Genomic DNA, 6,874 nt, shown 5'->3' with positions numbered 1-6,874 from the left:
CATCCATTTTGGACCTACTACCTAGCAAGGTGGTCGTCCTTCCTTGCAATTTTCCCATTATCCAACTCATATTAGTCAGCACCCCTAATAGATTCCAAGGTAACCTTTCCCTTAGGTGGGTGGGTTTAACTTCCAGTTTCCATGGTACCTAACAATAAGAAAACTCACCAAAAACAATAAACAACGTTAGCGTTAGTAAAATGAACTCACAATCAATCATGTTTACACACCATTGATTGTCTCTCAAATTGGCTCGGCTAGCGTTGAGGATTGCTTATCATCGGTTGATTACAAAGTGTCTATTTCTACTCTTGGACGAAATGGAGTCTCGTTTTGAAAAAAGACGGATGACTCGACTAAAGCAAAATGGACTTGAATAAAAAATTAACTACAAAGTAAAACTAATAAAATCAAGAAAAGAAATGGCACTAACAAAGAAAAGAATTCAAGAACCAATCATCAATAAGTAGATCTATTACAAGTTGAAAATTAGTTTAGGAATCTGTAGAACGATTGAGAATCATGAAAAGGAAACTACAGAATTAAAACCTGAGATTTGGGGCATAAAATGAGTTTCGGGTCTCCAAATCCCATGTTTTCTTGGTCAAAGTTAAAGTTCAGATCGCCAACTTGAAGTTCAGCTCGCCAAAGTTGACAAAATGTCTGAGAAATTTGGCTAGCTAGAGGTCACTACGGTGAGTCGCCGATTGGACTTGGGTGAGAGAAGTCGGGCTCGCCAAAAGAACAAGTGTGTGCACATTTAAGACCTTCAAATTTTGTGCTTTTGTGTCCCCCTGTACTTTTCCCTTTATTCCTTTCCCCTTTTGGTAAATTCCATTGTGTCCTAACAGTTATCCACTTTCTCTTCCCTTTCCTTTTAGATTAAACACCTTCTTTTTTGTAGATTCCTTCTATTTGTAGATTTGAATATCCCTCAAGAACACTATGAACAAGATGAAGACGCAAAATAAAACCATTAATAATTTTGGCTTGCTCATGGAATTTGAGATGGAAATTCCCCTTGATATAGGAAACAATCCCCAATACTTTTTATTCTTTCAATTCCTTACCAAATCCTTTAGATTTGAAAACCCATCTGTATCTTCTTCATGCTTCTTCACTCAACAATGGTGGAATCTTCAATAGTACCCCAAACTCTACTGGTGAGGAGGATGATTGTTCTCTTGCTCATCGAGTTGCGTCATATTGAAATGCTTTCCAAATATACACTTCCTTCCTAATTAACATTGTGCTCATTGAGGAGTCTAAATTTAGTTCTAACAACAATAAAAAAGTAAGCTCATTTCTTTATCTGATAGTGTGTTTGAGTGAGAGAGAGAGAGAGAGGGAGAGATGCCTATAGTATATTCCCATGTAGTGCAACTTTATGAATTTCTTATACTGAATTTACTATTTTTAGTCAATGCAACTGCTTGCTTTAATGTGTGTTCATGCTGGTAATGGAATATCGTAATCCTGTATGTGTAGTTGAACTAAAATGGATCAAAGGTTGTTGCTCCCTCAGTTTCAATTTGTTTATCTTTGTTAGACTTGACAAAAAGTTTAAGAAATTAAAGAGTACTTTTGAATTTTGCAGTCTTAAAACTAAAATTGTATATTGTACCGAAATGTTCTTCGATTTGCTAGTCACAAACATGCCATGTGGGATGGTAAAATTAAGGAGTTGTCAAATTAGGAAAATAGGCATTCTTTTTTTAAAAAGCCTAAAAACTAAGTTATGACAAGTAAATTGAAACAACGGGAGTGCTAAAAATGACCTTAGGCTGGGTTTCAAGGGATTCTGGAGAATTTGAGTTTAGTTGATTTTGGGATGTCCTTGTATGTATTTTTTCCTTTATAGCTCTTCTTGAAAGTATATGTTCCTTTTGTATCATACTGAAATTTTGAGGACAATTGAGAGTACGTTTGATTTGCTTTAGGTGGTCGCCAATAGTCGAAAGAAGAAACTTGTAAGTGCGTAGAATTGGGAGTCACAAAGGGAAAGGATACTGAACTTAGTTGCAAATTCATTAGAGATCAACCTCTCGTTGCTCCTTGGATCATCAGACCATGATGAAAAGTACTTGTCATTCATTGTGAAGTAAGGTTATTTCTTTTTCGTTGAGCTGGTTATCTTTTAGTGGATCAAAATGCTAACTCAATCTGATGATGTGGTTTGCTGTAGCAATGCCTTTTCAATGTTTGAGAATGCGGTATACCATCTTAAAATATTAAGTGACAAAAGACGCCTTGACTCGCATAACATGGACATGTGCTACCAATTACCAATTACCACTATGTTGCACGATTATATGCTTCGATTTTGCATCTGGTTCACAAATATGATTTTGTAGTTTCCCATTTGGCTGATGAAGTTGCTTGTGGTGAAAAGAAGTTTGCTAATGGTAGCATGGCTTCTTCTCTTATAAGAGAGATAGGAAGGAAAGCCCCGAAAGATTATGTGAAGGATATAGTAGGGGCTGAAGTGTTGGGCACTTTCTTGTAGAGCTTGCTGATAGATTGCCTAAGTTGGTCTCAACTAATATTGGCTTATTAATCCCACATTTTGGAGGTGAATCTTATAAGATGAGAAATGTTCTTGTTGAGATGCTGGGTATGTTTGTCATGAAGGCTTTCGGTGATACTGAAGTGTAAGTGGGTTCTATCGACATCTTGTAGAGACTCTTCAAAATTCAGAAGTATTGATGACGAGGTGGGTATACTGTAGTTTGAATAATTATTTTTTGTAGTCATACCAATACATAACTTCTTTGGCTTACTATTCAGGTTATTGGATTTCTGCTTCTTAACATACATTTGTATGTTTGCTGGTGCATGCAGTCTATCATAAACTCTGGCACAGTCCTAGAACAGATCTTCTTAATCTCCAAGTGTAATGCCTTGTTTAAAATACTCGAGTCTTTCCTGACTACTAAATATCCGAAAGGTCTTCATGCAAGTCAATTTGCATGTAGGGTAAGCATTATTCCTTACATCTATGTTCACCTATCTTCTGATAGTGCCTTCTATTATCTGTTTTGATTAATTGAGTTTGTTGTTTTTCTTGATCTAGGTTTGTGTTATTTTTTCAGAACAGTGGTGGCTTCTCAGGAAAGCAACCTTTGCATCCACAGAGCTAGAAACTTTGGGGTACTCCCCAGATGAATCCATTATTCAAAAGTTCTGGAAGGTTTGTGAACACCAAATAAATCTTCTAGGTGGTTTTTGTTTTCCCATTCGTTGTTTTCTCTAAATTCGTGGCAGCTCTAGCTCATATTTTACTGTTGGATGGAGGAATAACAGTATTGTGAAGAGCTTCAGGTCTGCGCTAAATTATGTGAAGAGTATTTAGTTTCATTTGGCATATGGAATGACGTTGTAGAAGTAGCGGCTTGGAGGTTAGAGGATAAGAGTGCAATTGTCAGAAAATCTGAACTGAATTTAGATATTATGATGTTGCAGTACAATCCCTTTGGTCCCCAGCTCTGAGCAACATCTTTTGAAGCAACCTTAGAACAATACGACAAAAAGTTAGATGACCTAGGACCAAAGGCTCAGCCAACAAGTGTTTTGGATGGATTGTCTTCCTGTGATGAAATTAGCAATGAAGATGGAGAAGTCCTTATTGTGGGTGAAGAGATAAATAAGGAACATGATGACTGTCTGACAGAAAGTAACTTGCCTCATGAGGAAGATATGATAGGCCAAACAGATGATTCTGTACCAGATTTTGGGAATTTGGAGCAAACAAGGACCTTGGTTGAATTGCTGGAAGCAGGCTTGAGATTATCCATTTGTGTATCCACCACAATGTCAACCCTTGTCCAATTAATTACTTCGTCTTCTGCCCCAGATGTGGAGAATAAAATTCTTCTACTGATGAGATACAGACAGTTCCAAATAAATGGTACAGAAGCCTGCCTCCAGAAAATGTTGCCACTAGTAATGTTAACTTTATATAATCGGAGCAACAACTGATATCCTAAGTTGATCAGACTCGGGTCCGAGTGTTTGATACGGGTGCGGATCTGAAGGTCGGATCTCTAATGATCTAATTTTTAAGATTCGGGGATATGGATCCATGTATGGATACGGGTGCGGGGATTCGCCTAAAAATAGAGTTATAAAACCTAAATTATGAGATATTTTGTGGAAAACTTGAGCAGAATCTTGGTAGGAGATTAAAGGAAAATGAGTGACGTAGAAATTTCTATACAAAAGGTATTCAGTTTTCTTCAATTTTCATCATAGCTTTTGTTTTGATTATCCAAATCATTAAAACTGTCCAGACTTTCCCCATCAATTTTGGTCAAAGTACCAAAAAATGGTTGACCAAATTAGACAGGGATCCCACACCCATGTTCTACCGACACGGGTGCGGCACCAAAAGTGAAGAGTTCAAGCAACTTAGCTGATTTCAATATGTTTTATTAATGAGGTCTTATTAAACATTTTGACCTAATAAAGCACATCTGCAGGAATTTTCACAAGGAAAAGCAATATATGAAACTATTGAGAATACTTTCATTACAATATATGTCAGGAAGAACTCAAAGGAAACTTCTTAGAATCTCTTGAATATTACTATCGATTCAAATATTGGAGATTTTTCTTCACTGGAGTTCCTAATTGGAGCTTTAATGTCCAAGGGAGACTTAACGAGTAGCACAATATGTAATCTATAAAATCATTCCAATTGTTTTTCTACTGAATTGCTAAATAAGAAATCTAGTGAGGCGTGACTCTAGAAGTTACAAATTTTGTTTTGAAGCATGGTAGAATGGTTGCACATATTTTTTTGAGGAGCTCATGGTGGAGAGAACCTGGAAACAATATCAGATGTTTATTTTGGTACTGGGTGATGTGTGCTAATTTAGTAGCCTTACTGGTTGTTGTTAAGCTATAGTAGTGTGCATTTTATTTGGCATACTTAAGCATGGCTGAAATCTACCTCCACGAGGTATGTTGTTGTTGTTGTTAAAGTGTGGTTGAAGATAATCATTATATCAGATAAAAAGTGTAATTTATCCTTCAATCCAGATTGGACCTATAAGTGGTTATTTCAAACATTTAAACCAACATCATTGCTGATTTGCTAGAATGGTTATGTCTTTTCTGGTAATGTGGGATAATTTGATTGTCTTACCGAATTCAGGATTTGAGAAGAAGCAGTAATTCTTTCATATAATATGAAACTTGATAGATGTTAAATTAGGTCCTAGATTTAACTTATTATTAGTATCTCTAGCAATGAATTACTTACCCAACACTTACTCAACCAATAGTGAAACTCTAGAACTGTTCAACAATAGGTAGCCTGCTATGATCAATGCTTCCTTTTCCTCCTCCACATCTTATAAAAATAAGATTTCTATTTTCTGTAGACTAGATTAAAAGGATGTAAAGGACGATAGTCTCGCAACTCCCATAATTCTTTACTTTGAATAAGGGCCTTCACTGAGGTCCAAGGATAAGACTTCATACATTCTTAATATACTTACGCAGGGTTGTATGCAAGTCAAAAAGGGATCCCATCCATCTAGCTTAAGGTGTGTACAAGGAGTCCTCTCTATGCAGCACCCTATAGACCCTGCGATGCACAAATTTGTGCAATACTTCGTGACACTAAAATTCTTTTCCTGAATGCATTGGCTGCCCTTATAATTGACCATGAAGTTTATGAATTCTTTTTGTTATTGTTCCTAAAGTTAAGCTTAAGAAATTAGTTCATTGACAATTCTGTTTCTGAAAATCTTTAATTATTTATGTTTAGCATTTTGAACGTAAATGATGTCTGATACCTTCTTTCTATTTGAACATCTCAAGTTTCCTTCTGATAATTTTCTTATAATATTTCCTACTTAACCAACTTGGCGAAGGAGGTATATTCCTACAAAATTCTTAAGGTGCAGGGTTAGCATCATTCGATTGTTGGCTTTGTTTGAGAGGAATCAAAACAATGGCTCTTCGCATTGAAAAACAACAAGTTTAATTTTATTTTCTTTTTTTGTTGGTGAAATTAGTTGTCCCACCCTTCATTTTAGAAACATATATGCCTTCCTACACCTTTGTTAATCTGTAATTCTTGACCCTATAGATTTTCATGATTATGGCATGCATACTGCTGCATCTTCATCTTTATATTGTGTAGAGAAGTTAGGGTGGTTCGTAAAATTCTGGCACATCACAGTGTTATAACTAAATAATTTGAATATCTTGTAGGAGAATGCACAAAAAATTGCTGAATATTTATCTTCCCATCAACGAGTGAAGAATGTCAATTATGTAGGTCTTCCTGACCATCCAGGGAGGTCTTTGCTCTTCTCTTAGGTATTCAAACAAGTGATTTTATTGGGAATTTGAACTAAGGCGCTATGGTTGTCAGTATCCTTCCGCCATGAAGCTCTCCCTTGAAATTTGTTGTTTAAATGTTGATAAATTTGCAGGCTATTGGTGCAGGATCGGTGTTGAGTTTTCTGACAGGTTCTTTGGCACTCTTTAAGTATGTTTATGAGGCTACCAAGTACTTCAACATTACAGACTGACCGGATTGAGCATCAATATTTCAAAGAGATGATGACGAGCATTCCTTCAGGCTCATTTGGAGACTCCACCTTAGAGGGTGTTCCTCCACCTACTATTGCTTCTGTGGCTGCTGCACAGTAAGCGATGTCTGGCTGTCTTTAGCATTTGAGTCGGAGGCAAGGAAAAATTGAGCATAGGTAGAGAACATTCCGAGAGAATGAGAGGTAAAAGAGAAAGTTTTAGAGAAAGATGATGGGAATGTTTAGGAGCTTATATGGTAGAAGTTCTTCAGATGAGAAGTACCTCACATTTCCTACCAGCTCAGCTCAGAGTGATCCATTACAAGAAA

At 36.5% G+C, this 6,874-nt stretch overlaps 1 pseudogene; it reads left to right on the top strand.

The window, feature by feature from the left end:
• Positions 1–1,082: 1,082 nt before the first annotated feature.
• LOC107058531 (condensin complex subunit 1-like) lies at positions 1,083–6,502 on the top strand (annotated as a pseudogene).
• Positions 6,503–6,874: the final 372 nt, after the last annotated feature.

The sequence above is a fragment of the Solanum tuberosum genome, unplaced genomic scaffold (assembly GCF_000226075.1).
Source record: "Solanum tuberosum cultivar DM 1-3 516 R44 unplaced genomic scaffold, SolTub_3.0 scf00539, whole genome shotgun sequence".
NCBI lineage: Eukaryota > Viridiplantae > Streptophyta > Magnoliopsida > Solanales > Solanaceae > Solanum > Solanum tuberosum.
Note: the sequence above shows the minus strand (reverse complement) of the source record. Positions and strands in the feature narration are given on the sequence as shown.